This window comes from Mandrillus leucophaeus, unplaced genomic scaffold (assembly GCF_000951045.1).
Source record: "Mandrillus leucophaeus isolate KB7577 unplaced genomic scaffold, Mleu.le_1.0 Scaffold6, whole genome shotgun sequence".
NCBI classification, from domain to species: domain Eukaryota; kingdom Metazoa; phylum Chordata; class Mammalia; order Primates; family Cercopithecidae; genus Mandrillus; species Mandrillus leucophaeus.
The window spans coordinates 5,906,267-5,927,387 of NW_012106474.1; the positions used below are offsets into that span (position 1 = coordinate 5,906,267).

The 21,121-nt window shown below is 45.0% G+C and overlaps 1 pseudogene across 1 annotated transcript; it reads right to left on the bottom strand.

Annotated features, from left to right (window-relative positions):
• Positions 1-4,187: 4,187 nt before the first annotated feature.
• Positions 4,188-9,186, bottom strand: LOC105553569 (annotated as a pseudogene). Its single transcript, XR_001008173.1, has 2 exons — positions 8,803-9,186; positions 4,188-4,679 (listed from the first exon to the last, which is right to left on the bottom strand). The product of XR_001008173.1 is annotated as an uncharacterized LOC105553569 (transcript).
• Between the last annotated feature and the right edge of the window lie 11,935 nt (positions 9,187-21,121).

Sequence of the window (21,121 nt, forward strand, 5' to 3'; positions counted from 1 at the left end):
TTATTTTAGTACTTTCTCTAGGGATTAAAATATGCAATTTGCATAAATCAAGTAGCCTGTAATTTCACAGTGACCTTGTTCTAGTAAAATATAGAAACTTTGTGCCAATATAGTAGAATCCCTACTACCTCCTTTGTGCTAACATTGTCATATAAAAGCCTCTATCCACTTTATAACCTTAACAATACAGTGATTAACTGCTTTTTAAATATATGTCTTTCAAAGAAATGAAGAGAAATGCATGCCCTTAAACACACACAGAGTTCTTATCTTTTATATTTACTAAATAATTATCATCTGGTGTTATTTCATTTTAGCCTGAATAATTTATTCTAGAATTTGTTATACCGTTGATATTCTATTAGCAAGTTCTCTTAGTTTTTATTTATTTAGAAATGTATTTTTTTCACCTTCATGTTTGATGGAGAGTTTCATTATACATGCAGTTCTTAGTAGTCTGTATTTTATTTCAACTCTTAGAAAAAATTATTCCAATGTCTTCTGGTCTCCCTTGGTTCTGATGAGAAGTTAGTCATTGACTGTATTATTTTCCCACTGTACATGATGGGTTATTTACCCTTGCTAATTTAATATTTTCTCTTTGGTTTTTTCTTTCAGTAGTTTGACTATGACATGTCTTTGTGAGCTTGCGTTTGTCTTACTTGGGGTTTGGTGTGCTTCTTGGATGTGCAATTTAATGTTTTGTTTTTCTTTCTCAAATCTAAGAAGTTCTTGGCTACTATATTTTCCAGTAATTTTTTTAACCATTTTGTATTTCTCTGCTTTTTCTGGGGATACAATCACACCTATGTACGTTTGATTTTGTCCCATAAATCCCTGGGACTTTATCCATTTATCTTCAGTCTTTCATGACTGTTCTTCAGGTTTGATAATTTCCAATGATTTTTCTTTAAATTCATTGATTTTTTTTTCTATCATTTCTAATGTGCTGTTTTAATTTTATTTTAGTAATCATTCTTGTCAGTCTTAGGATTTCTGTTGTTAATAGTTTCCATTTCTATGTTGAGATTAGCTGTTACTTCACTAATTTTACATTTTGTTTTAATTCAGTGAACATGTTTATAATGCTTGCATTGAAATTTTTCTCTGCTCTGTTCAACACATCATCAAAACCAGATATAGATAATATGTCCCTTCAACTCTGGATTCTCTTCTGCTTTTCTGAAGGTTATTGGGTTCTTTAAGTAGGCAATTAACTTACCTGGAATTGAACTGCGAAATATGTCACCCATGCATTGTACAGCCCCTAATATCTCTGATAAGTTATCTTTTAGCCTAGCTTACTAGTTGTGAACTAATCATGTACAATAGAAACACATACTGTATATGGTATTTTAAGGTTAATCAGTCAACAGTAACTAAATAGTATATAAAAATCTAAGAATATTTGAGCATTTATTTTCTCTTATAACTTTTATTTTTTACAATCACTTTAATCTTAATTGTATTAGTCAGGATTCTCGAGAGGGACAGAACTAATAGGACTTATGTATATGGGGAAGGGGAGTTTATTAAGAAGAATTGACTCACACCATCATGAGGTAAAGTCCCACTATAGGCCGTCTGCAAGCTGAGGAACAAGGAAACCAGTGGTGGATCAGTCCGAGTCCCAAAATCTCAAAAGTAAGGAAGACCACAGTGCAGCCTTCAGTCTGTGGCCAAAGGCTCAAGGGCCCCTGGCAAACCATTTGTGTAAGTCCAAGAGTCCAACAGCTGAAGAACTTGGAGTCTGATGTTCGAAGCCAGGAAGCATCCAGCACGGGAGAAAGATGAAGGCTGGAAGACTCAGCCAGTCTGCCTTATTCTAGCCATGCTGGCTCGAATAGATTGAGGGTGGATCTGCCTTTCTCAGTCCACTTATTCAAATGTTAATCTCCTTTGGCAGCACCCTGGCAGCAGACACACTCAGGAACAATAGTTTGCATCCTTCAATTCAATCAAGTTGACACTCAATATTAACCATCACATTAACCAAGCCTAATTTTTAAATGTATACTTTAATGTTATTATCTAGATTAGAGAAGTAAAATTCGTGTTTCGTCTTTTTTCCCCAATGTATTGATGGTAGAACAAGCTTTGCTAACCTTTTGTTGTTGTTGTTTGTTTGTTATCAAGTCCAGTAAATCTTTCCTAAATGTGGTAGTATAATGTGAATGTAACGATAATGATGAGAGTGATTCTAAAGAAATTAAGGCCAAACGTTTCACCAGCTTTATTTGGAAGTATGATCTTTCATATGCTGTCATTAGTTTTGTAGCCAAATCAGCGGTAAAGTGCTAAAGTCAGAGAATATTATTTGCAGTGATGCACTAGGTAATACAGCAATGAAGTCACCAAAACTCTGGTGGCATCTGTATATAAAACATAACAAGTTAAGTTTAAAAAGGCCAAACAGAATTCTCTGAAGAAAAGAGTTACTGAAAGAAAAGCCCAACAGAAGCAGATGTTCAGTATTTCACAAATAAATATTGGCACATTATGGGGCTTCTTATAAAGGAGCAATTTAGGTGCGTAAGACGACGATGTCATATGCAACTACTGAGATACTGGCGAAAGACTACTTCAAGGATGATGGCTGGAAATGTGGGAGGAGTCCGTACCAAACAAGGTAGCTCATGCCCCACTTTCCAGTGATAACATCGTCCCATGCATTGTGGAACTGGCCGATGCCGTCAAAACCCAACTACAGAAAAAAATCGTAAACACGATTTTTTATTGCAACTTGACAACAGCGTCCTTTAGTCTGAGAGTGGTTAAGGATGCATGGGGTAATATTTAAATAATACTTCTGGGCGGATGCCTTTTAAAGCAAATTGAAATTATCCATATTTCTCACTGAAAAGTCTCCACCTTCAAGTGTTCCTTCTGATAAGACAGAATGCATCCATAGCTAATCACACCCTTATGCTAATCAATAATTTTATCCTTGCTCAGACACTCAGATGGACCTTACAGTACTTTTAATTTCATTTACCCTGATCTCAGCTTACGTAGTATTATCTTGATGAGTTTTAACACTATATTTTAATCTCAAAATAATTATTGTTTTTGTACCATAATGTGAAAGTTAACTTAGACTTACTCATATATTTCTTCATTTGCTCTTCCATCCAGCATTTTTGCCTCTCATCTAGGGTCGTTTTCCTTTGCTCAGGTGGAAATGTGGGGGGAATCTGTACCAAACAAGGTAGCTCATGCCCCACGTTCCAATCATAACATAGTCCCATTGTCTAGAAGGTCTCTTAGTGTGAGTCTGTGGTGATAAACAATTTCAGTCACTGTTTGAATAACAATGTCTTTCTTTCACTTCATTATTGAGTATTGGCCATTATTTCAGCACCTTCTTTGATGATGTCCGTCCTGTCTTCAGGCTTCCTTTCTCATTTTTTGAGAATTCGTCTGTCAGTCTTTTCTTCTTTGGAGATAGTCCATTTTTGCAACTCTGTCTACTCGCTTTTTGTATGCTGTGTTTAGGTCAGGGCATCTTTTTATTTATCCTGCTAAATATTCACTGGGCTTTCTGAATCTGTGAATTGATTTTTCATCAGTTCTGGGAAATTATTAGCCGTTATTTGTTCAATTGTTTCCTCTACCCCATTTGATAATTTTAGTCTTTCTGGCATTTTTAGTAAACCAATTTCGACCTTTTTAATATCTCTCATGTTTTGTGATATTCCCCATCTTTGGTCACCACGTGTTCTAGTCTGAGTAGTTTCTCCTGATGCACTTTCTTGTTGAATAATTTCTCTTTCCCTGTGTCTGTGCATTGGCTTTAAATTTTAAACTCATCCACTGGCTTCTTACTTTTGATGATGGCGTTTTCCAAATCTAAAATAGACTTTTGGTTCATTTTCAGATTAATGTGTTACTGTTAAAATTATTTATTTATTATTTTAGAGACAGGGTCTGGCTCTGTCACCCAGGCTGGAGTACAGTGGCACAATCATAGCTCACTGCAACCTTGAACTCCTGGGCACAAGAGATCCTCCCACCTCAGCCTCCTGAGTAGCTAGGACTACAGGCACACACCACCATGTCCAGCTAATTTTTTTTTTTTTAATTTTTTGTGCGGTATTTATTTCAAATGTTTGTTAAAACAGCACTGTTATTTCTCAGGAGAAGAGCAAAGATCACCCCCTGCAGAAGCTTGGGAACTATGTACAGAACTTTATAGAAACAGAGGCCATACTTTAGCTTAAGCCTGTCTGCTGACCAGAGAATGGAATTCTGCGTGGACTCAAGGAACAAAAGGAAACTAGGCAGGGAGAGGGAAGAAAAGTGCCCATCTGAATCAAACTTCAGCTGCCATCAGGGCACATCTTGTGGTGGTCACAGATTGTAGGCTGTTTTTTGGGAGATTCGGGTTCAGCACAGGATTCCATTTGTCTACTTGGCTACACCCCTGGCTGAGGTGCCATGAGGTCAATGTCACTCAAGTTCCTGGCCAGTCAAACTCCCGCAGCAAAGAGTCCCAAATTTAGTATCGAGTTCCTCCGGAAGTCATTCCTATCTGTGGCAAAGCGGTAGACGCCCCGAAGCCAATCTCCCACGTTGTCTGGTATTTCGGGAGTTTCATTAGCCGAGCCAGCAGCGGTCACTGGGACCCCACTGGAAGCCGTAGTAGGCAGCTTCGCATGGGCCTTAGTGGAGCTGTCCAGCTAATTTTTAAGAAAAAATTTTGTAGACTCAGGATCTGTAATGTTGCCGAGGCTAGTCTCAAACTCCTGCCTTCAAGTGATCCTCCTGCTTCAGCCTCCCAAAGCGCTGGGATTACAGATGTCAGCCACTGTGCCCAGCAGTGTGTTACTTTTCATACTGTTCAGTTCCTTACTAAAATGTTTGCTATGGTCTGAATGTATATGTCCCTCTCATATTCATATGTTGAAATCCTAACCGCTAAAGTGATGGTATTAAGTGGTTGGGACTTTGCGAGGTGATTATAATGGGGTTAGTGCCCTTAGAAAGAGGCTTGAGGGAGCCTGTTTTTCCCTTTCATTTCATCTACCATGTGAGGACAGAGCAACAGGGCACCATCTAGGAAGCACAGAGGCCCTTTCAGACCTCGAACCTGCTGGTGCCTTGATCATAGACTTCTCAGTCTCCAGAACTGTGAGCAATATCTGTTGTTTATAAATTACCCAGTATAAAGTATTTGTTGTAGCTGCCCAGATGGACTAGGAAAATGTTTAAGCTTAGCTTTCATTTCTTCAAAGTCATTCCTGACTCCTCTATTTCATGATGCCCCATAGGACATCCCATTAGCTTCATCTTCAAGATAGACTCAGAATACGACATCATGTTACCATTCCCGCTGCTACAGCCTTGTTCTGAGCAAACATCATGCCTCACTTGGATTCCTGCAGTAGCCTCGTCCTGGGTCTCCCTGCTTCCCACCTGCCCCCCAGTCCATTTTCCTCCCTGTGGCCAGAAACATCCTTCTATAATGCAAGTCATACCATGTCATGCTTTGCGCCACCAAGGAATGGCTGGCTCTCCATTTCACTCAGAGTAAAATCCAAAATCCTTGCAAGCACCTGCAGGGCTTGCTGTTTGCCTCGGGTGTTGGCCTCTACTTCCTGCCCCCTCTGCCTCGGCCACTCTGGCCTCCTTGCCATTTCTCTAACACGCTGGGCACATGCTCACCATCAAGTCATCAGAGCAGCTCATTCCTCGGCCCAGAACCTTCTTTACACAGACACCACATTGCGGACTCCTTCACCAGTTCCAACTCTGCCGAATGCCTCGTCTCCATGGAGCCTACCCTCATGGCCCTAGTCTCCCATCATCCTGCTGTGTTTGCTTTTTCTCAGAGCCATAGGTCACCTTCTATCACCGTAGTACCTATTTTTCTCATTTGTTATCATTAATTATATGCTGCTCACCCAATAGAATGGTAGTTCCACACTTGCAGGAATTACTATTAATTTCTTTTGTGGGTATATCTCCTAGTAGTACCTGAAGCACAGGGATCTACATTTTTTTTTGAGATAGTGTCTTGCTCTGTCATCCAGGCTAGAGTGCAGTGGTGTAATCTCGGCTCACTGCAACCTCTGCCTCCCAGGTTCAAGCGATTCTCCTGCCTCAGCCTACCTAGTAGCTGGGAATGCAGGCATGCACCACCACAACTGGCTAATTTTTTGGTATTTTTAGTAGAGATGGGGTTTCACCATGTTGGCCAGGCTGGTCTCGAACTCCTGACCTCAGGTGATCCACCCGCCTTGGCCTCCCAAATAGCTGGGATTACAAGTGTGAGCCACCGTGCCCAGCTCACCTATTTGTTGAATGAATAAATGCATTATTTAATTTGTTCAATCCTTTCCCCAAATGAAACTCCTTACAAAATGCACACACACAGCAAATACACAGAACTGAAGAAGACAAAGTATTTATTTTTGACAATGTTCCCTCAGTTTTGCAATATTTTGGTTTGAGCACTAGGATCCTGTGGAATACAGCTGGAAATATCACTGGCCCGGCTGTGCTTTAACTGTGAGTTATTATTATAAGCTAACACCCATTGTACCTGCCCGTGAAGTCCCGACACAGTGCATCACACATAGGGCTGAAGTGAAAGTTTCAGTAAATCCACAATCCCTTCCATTAACTTGGTACTTCATTATGTGGACATCCATTCTTGCTTCCCCAGACCTCGTCACTGAAGAAGGACAGGAGGAACGGGTACAAGAAAAGCAGTGGGCTGGGGTCCCCATCTGGGGAAACACTAGGCCCTAAAGACCCACAACACCCCTTCCTTCCCCTGGCATGGGCCCTGCAGCTCCTGGTGTTTTTCTTGGCGGCCTGAGAGCCACCACCCTCACCACCGCAGATCTGCCCTGTCGACGCCCCTCCAGTCCTGGCTCCCATCAGCTTTCCTTCCAGCTGCTAATGCTGACCTGCTAATGCCATCAGCCACGGAACACTGTAATGCTAGATGGTGTGGAAATTCTGGTCCAATTCCCTCTGTTACTCTTCATCACCTCTTTTGAGAAATTCAGGACAAGTTCCTCACTGGCTGAAGCAGAAGTACAATCCCAAAACATCTGTCGTGGGTCGTGTTGTGTCCTTTGAAAAGATGGGCACCTGTCCATATGACCTTATTTGTAATATAAGATATCTGCAGATGTAATCAAGTTAAGATGAGGTCATTTGGGCAGGTTCCAATCCAATACAACTGGTGTCCCCTTAAGAAGAGGACAAGAGTCAGAGACAGAGACACTCAGGAAGAAGACAGCCTTGACAGCAGGGCAGGGATTAGTGATGAGCTACATGCCGAAGAGCGCCAGGATTGTCTGCCAGGACCAGGAGCTGGAAGAAGCTGGAGGGGACCCACACAGGGTCTCAGAGGGAGCCTGGCCCTGCTGACGCCTTCATTTCAGATTTCCAGCCTTCAGACTGTAAGAAAAGCTATTTCTTTTGTTTTGAGCCTCCCAGTTTTGTAGGACTTTGTTAGGGCAACCCTAGCAAATTGGCACAACATCCACTCCCCGACAGGTGCTAATACTGTCCCAAGACAGAACTCCACCATTCTGCTTCTACAGTGGTTTCCTCATGTCGGCATTGTTACCCCCAAACCCTCCTTGAGGTTCCAGGACATTCTGCGGCTTCTACTCATGCAAGAGTATTAATGTTGGGATACCCAAGCCCAGTGACAAGTTCTCAAAGGGGAATCTACAGTTACTTCTAGGCCTGCCCGGTCCCCCTGCAGAGTGACCCCCACAGCTCGCTAGCAAATCAGCACTCTAGGGGGCTGCCTGACAATCCATGAGAACTATGTAGATATTCATTATGGTTCATTTGTAACGATCTTCCTGCCTCATTCATATCTTCCATGACCTCAACACAAGACAATACATTCAAAAGCAAATGTCATCACACTGAAAGTGAAGTGATGACGCCCTGCAAAAATTATTGAGACGGATGAAATCTAAGAATTGACATCACATTAAAGTATTTTTTCCTCAAATTTTTTTAACAGTAACATATACAAAGAGAAGCACAACAATCAAAAGATTTGTGTCTTCTGGAAAAGAAATATGATGCAATTTCACAGAACTGAGTTGGGCTGTTCATTTAGCAAAAGCATCAACATCTGCAGCCATGAAGTGTCTCTATTCCTACTGTCTCAACCTTCCATCTGGAAAAATAAGCATTTAAAAATGTGTAAAATCTTTTCATGTTTCCTTTGCATTCTTTTCCCTCCTTAGTCCTTCCTTTCAATTAACAAAATTAAAATACATTGACTAGCTAGCTAGAGTCACGGTATGGCTGAGGATTTTCCTAACCAGCAGTGCACATATATTAGAGCAAAGAGGCAGCGATCCTGCAGTCAGTCTGATGTATTGCAGCAGAGCCCAGCGCAGAGGTGCAGACGTCAGTGGCGCTCGAACGGGGGCTTCCTAATGCACAAACTACATCTTCCGCGCCTGAGTTCCGCGCCTGCGTTCCCCACTTGCACACACCCAGGAGTCTGATAAAAATGAAGCACGCGGAGGACACCGAAATATCTAGAAGGCACAGAGACAGCCGAGAAAAATGACAGGCAGTATATGTTTTCTAGACTCATAATCTTTATACAGGATTACTGTATGTTTCTGTGAGTTTCTATGTACCGAGGGTGTGCTTACGTATGTGCACGAGCCACACACACACACGCACGCACATACGCATATACGCACACACGCACATACACACATGCACACACAGGCACATGCGCGCGCGCACACCCACACACACCCACACACTGTGCAGTCCTCCTGAAGCGGACGAAGGGAGTGCCCGTACTGAGCTTCCCTCTTGGAGAACGCACACAGCACAACCTCCAGTGGATTTTCCTCTCCTGGTGGCAGCGCTATGCAGGACGCAGATGGTCACTGCTCTGCCCCGGGACCCGCCCCACCTGCGCCCTGCCGGCTTCCCGGGCTCTCCGTGTGAGCAGCCCCTGTCTGCACGCCTCCCTCGCGTCTCTCCACCGGGTGGACGTCTCCGAGTCCGGCTCCCAGGCGCAAGGCTGGACCGGTGGCTCCCCGGGCCAGGATCCGCGGCTGCGCGGATGACGCGCACCCCTGAGAGGCAGGGGCGGAGTCGGCCACCGGCAGGCGCCCACCCCATCTTGTCCTTGGCTAATGTCAGCGGCGCGACCCGCTCCTCCGCCCCCGCTGGGCCCATCTCCTCTCCTCAAAACGGGACCTGGCCCCCCGTTTCTCCCCACTGACATCGACATCCATCCACTTGTCTATTTGTACAAATTTCCAAAGTGTATCATTTCACCCCCTTGGATGTAAAAAGTGAGCTAATAATTTTCTAGCAGCATTCCTGATGTCAGCCTCTCTAATTCTGTATAAAAAATCATTTTGCAATGGGACCAATGTTAACTCATTTATGCAATATATCGGTTGCTAAAATGGAATATTCCACTGAAGTCCATCAATCAACATGGGAATATAGGTCTCATATTTATTGCACCTAATCTACTTTTGCTTAGCACAGTTATTACTCATATCAGCATATGGGTCTAGATGTGAATGACGGAAGTTATATTTGAAATCGTGTCTTAAGGCTAGATGTGCTCACGCCAATTTCTTTTTCATTGCACACCCCAAAATTGCCAATACCATGTTCAGTATAAAATACATCATCTTTGGCACCCACGGGTCACCCTAATGATGCACACAAGTGAAGATGCAAATATTTATCTTTCCTCTCACGGATCCTCCCGCCCCTCCCTTCCCCCTTGCAGTGCTTTTCTGGCTCCTTCTTTGCTGGGGTGGAAGAATATGGAGGTGGGGGGCGGGTTTGATGCTTCTTAAAAACACATAAGCTGCCTCTCTCATCTGGCAATCATTGACTTATTAACTCTTATTTAAAAAGTTCACACAAATCCAGAGAACTTGTCCTGCTATAAGAATGCAGTGAGAACTAGATGATGCGTGGAAGCCGTCCAACTGCGCAGGGCAATGATCCTAGGCGGTGGCTACTGGCCGACAAGTGCGCCCCTGCGGCAGCTCCCAGCCTGGGTCTGCAGCTCCGGAGCGCTGCTGTTTTCACTGGACCCTGAGAAAACCATGACTCAAGACCAGAAAGGTCTGGAATTAGAAAGAACAGACCCAACCACTCTGCTCCTGGGCATCCTATATGTCCTTTGAAGACATCTGGAGAAATGCAGAACACAGGCTGGGAAGAGGAAATTAAAATGATCATGAATATATACAAAATATCAGGCCACTCTCCTTGTAGCCACTTTACCCTAAAGGGGTAGCCCTCTGCCCACCTGACATGTGGTCCAGGCTTTTAATTGAAGACCATGCCTTGAGCTCTGTGAAGTTTTGATGAGCTGCGAGCCAGCAAAGGCTGTCCCAAAGGTTCCCGGAACACTCGCCCATCACAGGCAGGATAATTTCATCAGGGAACCTGGAGACCTGGCTTCAGAGTGACCAGATGACGGGCTTGCAGACCCTTCACAGTTCCCTGTTAGATGACCCCGTGAATATATATGGCTGCTCACAAGAGGCAATTCCCAAGAGGTGGAACATATTTTTCTGTGTCCGACTGTGGAAACTGGGACCTCCCTCTCCAAGGGTCCTTGCCCCAACAGCTTAGTCCCTGGACCCCCTTTGACTTTGCTCCGCTTTCACACTCTGGTTGAGTCTCTGACCAAAATGAGGAAGGGGCTGCACTGAGATTCCTTTGGGGGTTCACCTGGCTTCCCATCTCCCATGGCTAATAAGTGCTGTCCAGTGGCTTGTTGGAGGACAACCATTAATTAGATACACCAGTGCCGATTTATCTTATTAGAAATCTACACACAAGTAGCCATGAGAATGCAGAAGCTTTCAGGATTCCTAGCACTCCAGATCGCCTTAGTTGCTGACGTCTTTGCTCCTTGATTTGCATTCATAGCTGGGGTTTTGTTTCGTGTCAGTAACACAAGCATCAGGGCAGGGCTGCTCCAAAGTCTGTGCCCACAACCCCCACTGATGCAATGTTTACATGGATTTATGTTGCAGTAGCTTGAAATATCTGTCGGTTCCCTATAACCAACCGATTTGCCTGCAAACCCCATTTTTTACCCTTTTATTGTTTGCAAAACCAACAACTTTGCAAAACCACTTCCAGGGAACGGGAGGACCAGCTCTGCATCCGTGTAGAGCTGCACCAGCCACAGCAAGCCGAGCTCTGTTTATTGCTGCGACTTTCAAAACATAAAGATAAAATATTTGAAGATTTTCTTGAAAAGGGGAAAACGCAGCTCTAGCCCCCTCCATTTGCCGCGGGGGGCGGGGAGCGGGGGTGTTGTCCACGTGCCAGACGTGACGGCCTAACGGTTTGATTTATGAGTCTGATAATAAAAATCCCATTAGGCTCCTCTCATTGAGAAAAAGGAGCAGAAGAAAAAAAGCTGTGTGTGTCACCGAGCAGCATTGACGCAGGCGGCTCTGACGGCAGCAGCCGCGGGCGGGTGGGGGGCCCGGGGGGGCCCGCGAGGGGCGCGCGAGGGCCGGCAGTTCCAGCGCAGGGTCCCCTAGCCGCCCCCGTGCCTTTTCAGCTCCCGCCTCCGCTGTCACCATTCCCTCGACCCACACGCACCAGTGCACTCGCCCCCGCACGGCTCCTGAGTGCCCCAGGCACCCCAGCCCCCGCTACTGCAACCCTGCACCCCTCTGTAGTGACGGGTGCCACCCTATGTGATCCCCTGCCCCTGCGGACCCCTAGTCCTCCAAGGGGAGAGTGAAAGAGGGAAGGGACCTGGGAGGGAGCAGTTCACAGCCACCCAGGAAGGGGTCACAGCCCTCCCTTCCCTCCAAGGAAGGAGGTAGGGCTGGGAGGCTGGGGTCCTGTGTTCCCAGCCCCCGGGGAGTTGCAGTCACTGGAACCTCCCCCACAGGCCCAAGCTGCCTGCAGATAGGGCCCGCAGCCCCTTGTCCAGCAAGTATCCATTGTTCACGGGCTGAGAACACGTTAGAGTCAGGGTTATTTTTCTATTTAAAAAGTCATCTGGGCAGGAAAAAAGAGTAATGCGCTGTGCTCGGAGTGCGCATGTGTGAGCCAAGACCCAGTGCCTGCCACCCACGCGTGGTTCCCCGTGGACAGAGCCGGACCTCACCCTGGAGCTGCGGCCACTACTCCCCGGCAGTAGGAGGACCTGGGCCCGGGGCCAGCCCTGAAGACAGTGCGGGGACAGATGCCACTGCTGGGCCCACGCACAAATGCTGCTTCTGGTATCCAGGCAAAACAAGCCAAGGACTGCACAGAACATCTGGGGTTCCAGACCAGTGGTTTTCTCACGGTCTCTGAACAGAATGACTGACAAGATGTACTCCTAAGGACACTAGAAAAATAATTGTATCGGTTAGGCCTGATTCAGCCCTCTAGCCTTAAATTTTTACATGTCTACTTGAAATGTAGTGAGATTGATAAGGAATTAGAGAGACTGATAAACAAAAAACAGGCCTTAAAATTCCACCACTAATTATCAAAAAAACTAAAAAACTCAAGTGCGTCCAAATCCGCAATTCCGAGTCCATAAGTCATTCTATAAACATTTTAATCAGCCAGTGCCTAAACTTCCCCCATCAATCCTGCTACACTACATCCCCTTGGGGAGGGAGATGTGCCATTCATAATGTCCCAGGGACATGGAGCTTTCAACCCTCCTGGGGGAGAAGGCACTGCATGTCCCTGGAACTAAAAATGGGAATGTCTGATGCTTGTGCACCAGGATTCACAACAGCCGTAGCCAGTATTCACCATAGCCGAGAGGAAGGATCAGCCCAGTGCCCCTCACCGATGAATGAGTACACAAAACGTGGTGCATCCGTGCAATGGAGCATGAGCCGTAAGGAAGGGAGCACTGACCCGTGCCTCAACATGGATAAGAACATTGTGCTCAGTGAAACGAGCCAGTCACAGAAGGACAAACCCTGCAGGATTCCACTTACATGAGGTCCCTGGTGTAGACAAATTCATAGAGACAGGAAGTGGAGTGGTGGCTGCAAGGAGCTGGGGGAGGGGTGTCGGGAGTTATTGTTCAATAGGTAGAATATTGTTCTGTTGGGGATGATGGAAAGTGTTGGAAATAGATCATGGTGCTCGTACCACACCATCATGAATTTAATCAATGCCACTGAATTGCATCCTTAAAGATGGTGACAATGGAAAATTTATATATATTATGTGTGTACACACACACACACATATATATAACCACAACAAAACAAACAAACAAACATGAATGTCAGTTAGCACTGATACTTCACCCAGGTTTCCTCTTCAAATTGCCTTCTGGGAACAGCACCCCCAGGCATGGTGTTAGCACCCTCAGACACCCCCAGCTTGAAATGGACCCTCTGCCTTCTTAAAAACAAAATGAGATAAGATACCAAAAGCCACCAGGGCTCCCTCGCTCATTTACATCTTTTACAAAGATCCCCCTGTCTATTTGAGAATTTGGGGGAGCAGACTACATTCTTACATCATTTGGCTCTTCCCTTCAATAGTGCCTCACCATGTGCACCGCCGAACATAGAATGGATTTTGTGAAGAAAAGTAATTTTGGTGTTTTTGGTTACTGCTAACCTAAGTGTATTAGGTTTCTATTGCTGCTGTAATAAATTACTGCAAATGTGGTAGTTTAGAACTGCAAAAATCCATGATTTATGATCTTACGGTTCTGCAGGTCAGAAGTGTAAACTGAGATGAAAGTGTGGGCAGGCTCTGTTCCTCTGGAGGCTCTCAGAGAATCCGTCTCCTGGCCCCTGGCTGCATTCCTCTGCTCATAGCCCCTTCCTCCATGGTCAGAGCCCGCCAGTCTCCCTCTCCTTCTGAACAGCTGAGGAAGGAGCGCCTCTCTTCAGGATTCACACGAATAAATTGGGCAGGCTCACCTGGATCATTTAGGTTGGCCTCCCCATCTCAAGCTCCATACCCTCGACATGTGCAAAAATCCACTACTTTGCAAAGTCAGGTGACGTAGTCACAGGCTGTGGGGATTAGGACATGGACATCCTGGGGCCATCTTTTTGCCTACCACACTAAGGAACCTGTTCTAGTTTATGATTTTATGTGAAGGAATATTGCTTATGGGAACTCAGAGTCATTTAAGCCAGCTTGCTCACAATTTATAAATATCAGGGTAGAAATAAACTAAGGCTCTCCTGCAGTGACTTTTACTTTTTTTTTTTTTTTTTTAGTGGCTTTGATCCCATCCTAGAGTCCTGGGGTGTTTGCTCTGCTATCTCCCTTTTTTGCTGAGTGAGTTAGGCTGGTTTTTGCTCCCTCTTGTCATACTGGTGATGCTCCTCCAATGAGTGTGAACCTTGATTCAGGGCTCTTCCTTACAGCTGAGGCCCTGGTGGACATTCACAGGCTCCTGGGTGCAGCCTGCTGGGAGATGGGGCAGCTGCACAGGCAGGAGCTCACTGTTTCAGGATAGTAGTGGGGTGGGACAGGCCTGTTTCCTGGGCCTTGTAGTCTCTTAGGAACTTTTACTCAGTAATGTCTTGGGCTTGCTTATTACTTGGCTGTCACCTTTTTGAAATTCTGAATAATTTTTGAATAAGGGGCCCTGCATTTTCACTTTGCACTGGGCCCTGCAAATTACATAGTCAGCCCTGGGTGAGTGAGATGTGCTACCCAGGTACCAGCCTGTCTCCGCAGCCGGGCTCTCCATCTTGAGCATCACTCACCACCAGAAGCCCTGCCCTGAGCACACTTGAGCCTAGACACAGTGGTTATTCCAGGTTCCTGCCATGAATGCACCACTGGGGCGAGGAGGATGCAGGCCTGGCTGCTCCTCTGCTCTCATTAGTCAGCAAGAAAGGCTCTGCTGCTGTAACAAGTGACCCCACAATAGCGTGACGCAATGACAAAGACATGGACTTCTCGCCTGTGTTACAGGCCTGAGTCCTGGGAGCCCGGGTTTGCAAGGCTGCACTTGTCCTGGCTTAGCAGCCTACCAGGAGAGGAAGGAGGCTATAACAGGCGACTGGGCTTGGGCAGGGGCACAGCAACTTCACTCCTGTTACTCAAGCAAAGGTAACCCATGCTGGCCACATCTAACTGCAAGGGAGCCTGGGAAATACATGGCCTTTTTTGGGCTCTAATTGTTTGGGCAGAGGGGAGGGTGGGTTTTGTGAAGGATCTCCACCGCACCAGCTGCTTCCCTATTGGTCTCCCTTCACTCCCTCCTGCCCCCTCATCATCCCCCATCCTCTGACTCCCTTCTCATTCGCACTGGCGTTGCCTCTCCAGGGTCCTCACAGTCTCCTCCTTTGAGTGCAGAGATAGAGTCTCACTCAGTCGCCCAGGCCAGAGTGCAGTGGTGTGATCTCGGCTCACTGCAAGCTCTGCCTCCTGGGTTCACGCCATTCTCATGCCTCAGCCTCCCAAGTAGCTGGGACTACAGGTGCCCGCCGCCACGCCTGGCTAATTTTTTGCATTTTTAGTAGAGATGGGGTTTCACTGTGTTAGCCAGGATGGTCTTGATCTCCTGACCTCGTGATCAGCCCGCCTCAGCCTCCCAAAGTGCTGGGATTACAGTCGTGAGCCACCGCGCCCGGCCTAAAATGTGTTTTCTCATTTTCTAGATTTTGGTGCAGGGCCAGGAGATAGCCACACATTCTCAGTTTACTGTCCTTCTAAAAACTTGCAAAGGCAATGTGGGATGGATTGCATGGCTAGGGGAGATGGGAAACTGCTGGCCTTTTGCAAAAGAGAGAGCAAATTGTCCCCTTCTTGCTTAAAACTCTTTGATGACCACCCACTGCCTTAGGATAAACGCAAGTCTGAGTGTCAGTCCCAAGGCCCCATGTTATCTGCTCCTTTCGTTCCCTTGCTGCCTTGTGCACCTCCCTGTCCCTCAGTCTCCAGAAGGCCCTTTCTGTCCTGACAACCTCACATGCTGTTTCCTCCACTTAGGTCCTCCCTCCCCTCACCTCTCTCCTGGCTGTGGCTCCTACTGTTTTGAGGCTCTACCAGAAATGTCACTTCAAAGAGATCTTCTCTTCCTATTTTCCATCCCAACTGCATTTATTGTGATCAATGAATACATGGTGTAATTTTCCTTCCCAGCACGTATTACGACTTGTAGTTATGTATTGACTTATATATTATTCCCTTTGTTCGGTCCCTGTCTTCCCAACCCCCAACCCCACACACTCTGGCGGGCACTGGCTGTGCTGTTTGCTTGCAGCCTGTGCTCTGTGCCCAGCACATGGGCAATGCTCAGGAAGTGTGCTTTCTCTAACTCAACAATGACAGAAAGGGATCCTAGGCCCTTAGACTGAGCTACACCAGGCAAAAAGAGAGCGCTTACTTGTAGGTCTGAATTCAGACTCCCACTCTTTATCCCCAGTGATGGCTACTGCAAAGCTGAGAACTAGGACCAGGGTTGACCCTACAGTCTCGTCCTATGGGCTGCTGCAATAATTGGCCACACTTCTGATTTTCTTCCTGCTTCTTCATTTTTCAACCCATATGCAGCATGTTTCCCATTTTCTGTCATCTATGAACACTGCTAATTATATCCTTTGCTTTTACAATTACTTGCTGTTGAAATATTTTATTAGCTATTTTCAGAATGTATTTAAGAAATAAAAGACAATTGTTAGATGCAAGCAATCTCTTTTAAAAAAAGAGACTTAGCGCCAGCAAAATAAATTAAAGATGTTCATTGCAACCATTCCTTGATTTGTATAGAATTTCCTCAGACACATGGTTATATAAGACTTTCCATCTTTGATCTTTGTTCAAGCTGAACATGTGCACATATACGCCATAATAATTCTCTTACAGCACTCGTTGTATATGTTTATGTTTTATTTTAATATTACTATGGTTACCAAAAGAAGTAATCAAAAAATTTTGGATCAAAGATCCAATTATAAATGGATTACATGCCGTGGCAGTGTGTTCTTTTACTTGTACGTTAGTCAAAATCTTAGCATTTCTCTATGGAAAATTCCAGATTTGCAAGAGAATCCCTAACATTTAAAGCCTTAGTGTGTTGAGAAATGCCTCAAATCCGAGACAAGCAACTTCACAACTTTCAATGCCATATGATTTATTTTTGACAGAAGGAAACCCTTGTGTTGCGTTGTTGCAGACAGCACAGGGGAGGAGGAGTTGGAAGACAAACACTTAATAAGAAACAGCAGCGAAGCACGTTCCCAAACATCTCTGACTTTCAGTACAGCTCACTAGCATGCGCTGCCTACATATAAAAAAATATTATTCCCAAAGCGTACATAGTTGAACATAGGATGTCCAATTTAACTTTGAGCAAAATTCTGCATTTTGTAATTTATAAGAAGACACTTTTTTTTATGTTGGCATTTAGCTGGGCCTAGCAATTCTTTTACCTTTTTTTTTTTTTTTGACAACTCTTCTGTCTGTTCCTTAAAGACATTTGGCCTCCAATTGATCAGTGCTATCTCTGTTATTGCATATCAGTTACTATTCTAAAGTCAAGATGTTTTGATAGATAATAACTCTTTTTTCACAAATTGACCCAAATCTGTAGTCACTAATGGGTAGCAAGAGTGAAATCTCACAAGAAAATGGAAGTAGTTGAACAAAATACTTTATACCAAATCAAAACATGTTCAGTATGATGAGCGCAGTGCCTACTGTATTTAACTCCTGCCTGGAAACCATCAGAAAATCATTTCATGCTAAGACAGATGAAAACATAAGTGATACACCAAAAGCCCCCTTGACTTCTATCTGCCTGATTTTGATTCTACGTCTGTTGTGCGCCAGGTGCCTGCCGAATGCTGGAGACTGAGAACAGAGAGGGACATGGACCTGAGGCAGGGTTTAGGGATAAAGCTGAGTGAGTGCATTTCCAAGTTCTGTTGGGGGCTGTGTGCTTTGTCCACGTGACACAGTCATGCTCCCTTCTGCTCTTGTGGGCAGAGGTGGTCTGTGACACAGTCCCGGCCAATGAGGTGTGAGCCGTCTGCTGGAGGTTTGTGGAAAAGGTTTCCTTTTTCCTAACGACATCAACAATGATGCCAGTTGACGTCAACCTCTCTTCCCTCATCTTCATACCTTGGACGCAAAATGGCCCCTGGATCTCCACAGGGAATCTTGTTCACGAAAGGAAGAGTGGGAGGAAGAGGAACAACAGCACCACCAAAGGGCTGACTCTGGTGTTGCTGGGTCTCTGACTGGAAGCAGCAACCACCTCCTTTGTTCTGTGAGAACAAGAGGCTAGAGTTTCTGTTCTAGATCACATCTCTTACCACACACAGGCACACGCAGACACACACACACACACACACACACACACCCTGACTGCCATAATACAATGGGATAAAGTATGCCTTGTCATAGGTTGTTCTGAGGAGCTATCCAGCTTCCTCCCAAGGTGGAGGACAGAGGGTGAGAGCTTCCAGGAGCAAGTGGAGTGGAGCACCACGGAGGGAGCACAGCCAGCCCGGCAGACCGTGGCCTGGGAAAGGAGCCCAGGCAAGATATCCTGGCAGAGGACTGAGCATCAGTAAAGGACAGAAACATGAAGGAGCTGGCATGCTGGGAGCTCCAGGTGTTTGTGTGACTGGAGAAGAAGAAGCCCCAGGCCAGTGGAGGAAGACAGAGCTGGAGGAGTGGGCAGGAGCCCGCCATGAAGGGCTCACTGGGCTCACCTGGGCTGGGGCTCTGTCCTGAGGAGAGTTTCTGGATGTTGTTAAGCTGCTCATATTTCCATTTCATACAGTTATAATGAAGGCTGGGACAGAGGAAAAACTGAGGAAGGGGGTGTGTCAGGTGGCCTCCGTGGAGTCTCAGTGGAAAATGAGAAGGGCCTAACGCCAGCCACTGGGAATGGAGAGAAGGAGGGCTTGAGTGATGCCTGCCTAAGGACAGTGATGCAGCGTCTGCAAATGATTGGAGGCAGGTGGAAGACAAAGGCAGACTGGACCTTGGTGTCTTCCAGGGTGGGGAAAGGGTGGGAAGCACAAGGAGGCTTTCACAGGTGCCCCTGGCACAATGAATGAGAAAGCAGGATGGCACTCGGGGCCTGGCTGGAGTTGGAGATTATGTCAGTCCTACATCCCAGGAGCTGTGAGTAAAATACCACAGGGGACTTAAAGCAAGAGACTGGGCACTACCTCACCCAGGGAACAGTGACATGGACTCGACAGACTTGGCCAGCACAGCCAGGCTGATCCTCTTCCAGAAGACGAAACCCTTTTAGAATCAGAGTTTCAAAGTCCTTGATAGAGGTGAATTTTATAAAGTACATATCAGCGATATTGATACATTCTCTTTCCTTCCCACCTGCACTCTTCATTTTCCTCCTACCAAGGGGAGGATTCCATTTTATTTCCTGGTCACTGAGTTGAGCATAGGATGTGTTGGGAGTGGACATACATAATACCCTCTCCTCTCCTCTTCTTTCTTCCTCCTGTTAATAATTGTGAGTTCCCTTGTAAGTGATGAATTGTTTTTCTTCTGCCGTCTTTTTCTTTCTTTCTCTTTCTTTCTTTCTTTCTTTCTTTCTTTCTTTCTTTCTTTCTTTCTTTCTTTCTTTCTTTCTTTCTTTCTCTCTCTTTCTTTCTTTCTTTCTCTTTGTTTCTTTCTTTCTCTCTCTCTCTTTTTTCTTTCTCTTTTTATCTTCCTTTCTTCTTCCTTTACCTTTTTCTTCTCCTGTCCCTTCTTTCCTGCCTCACTTCCTTTCTTCCTTTACAGCCTTTGTTTGTTAGCCAACTATGCTCAAAGTTCAAAATCTCAAGATTCTGAACTCAAAAATTATACTAAAAAATTCGAGATCTTATGGAAAGGCAAGAAAAAATATAAATACTTTCCAATGAATCAAAGGTGGCTGGTCTCACACCTCCTAGGTGGAAAACATGATCTTCTTCAAAATGACTTTAGGGAGCTGTACTAGTTCTCTTTTTTCAAAGTTTCATTTTAAAATAATTTATTTCTTACTGAGGATCTTCAAAGGGGGGAGTGAAATTCTTTTCCACTTTCTTAGTGCACTCACCACCAACCTAACACAGGTTACATGAAGAATCAAAATGTTTTAGGACCAGAAAGAATCTTACAGCTCAATGAGTTTAGCCATTTCATTTTATAGATGTAGACGATAAGATTCAAAAAGGTGAAATAACATTTCTAGAATTAAACAGTGAGTTAACAGTGGTTAGGATAAAAATGAACGAAAAAACCCAGGTTTCCTGAATTTCAGTTAAAATTTTTTGTCTTCTCACTATCTTGAAAGGGAGATGTTTCAAAGACTGTAGACATATAGAGATATGGGTAGATGACAGACAGCTAGCTAGCTAGCTAGCTAGATAGGTGATAGATAGATAGATAGACAGATAGATAGAACTTTGTGATTATGCCTACAAATGACACACACACTTGATTCTTAAAACAAATTCATTATGTAATTATGAAAATTATTATTTTCCCCCTATTTTACAGACAAGGAAACAGAGGCTTAGTAGCATTAAATGACTTTCCCAAATTCACAGAACAAGAACATGTCAGAATTGAGAACAGAAATCACATTTGGTTCTAATCAATTTATTTCATAGATAGATAGATAGATGAAATCTCACTGTGTTGCCCAGGCTGGAGTACAGTGGCGCAATCTCTGCTCACTGCAACCTCCGCCTCTCGCATTCAAGCGATTCTCCTGCCTCAGCCTCCCTAGTAGCTGGGATCACAGGAACACACTACCATACCTGGCTAAGTTTTGTATTTTTAGTACAGACTGGGTTTCGTCATGTTGGCCAGGCTGGTCTTGAACTCCTCACCTCAGGTGATCTGCCTGACTCGGCCTCCCAAAGTGTTGGGATTACAGGCATAAGCCACTGCACTCGACCTATTTCTAGTATATTTTATTACATAATATGGAGGACACCAGATGGAAAATAAATATGCTCGGTTTAGTAGACTAGTATCACAGAAACATGCTTTTGTATTCTATACTCTCAAGTTCACCAGAGCCCAAATTGCTTGAGGGTAAAGTAGGCCTTAGATCCTAACCATTCCAGCTGGAAGAACCAAATTACTTCCTTAAAACACATTAAATATTTTTAAACTAATGCAGATTGATATGGTTTGGTTCTGTGTTCCCACCCAAATCTCCTGT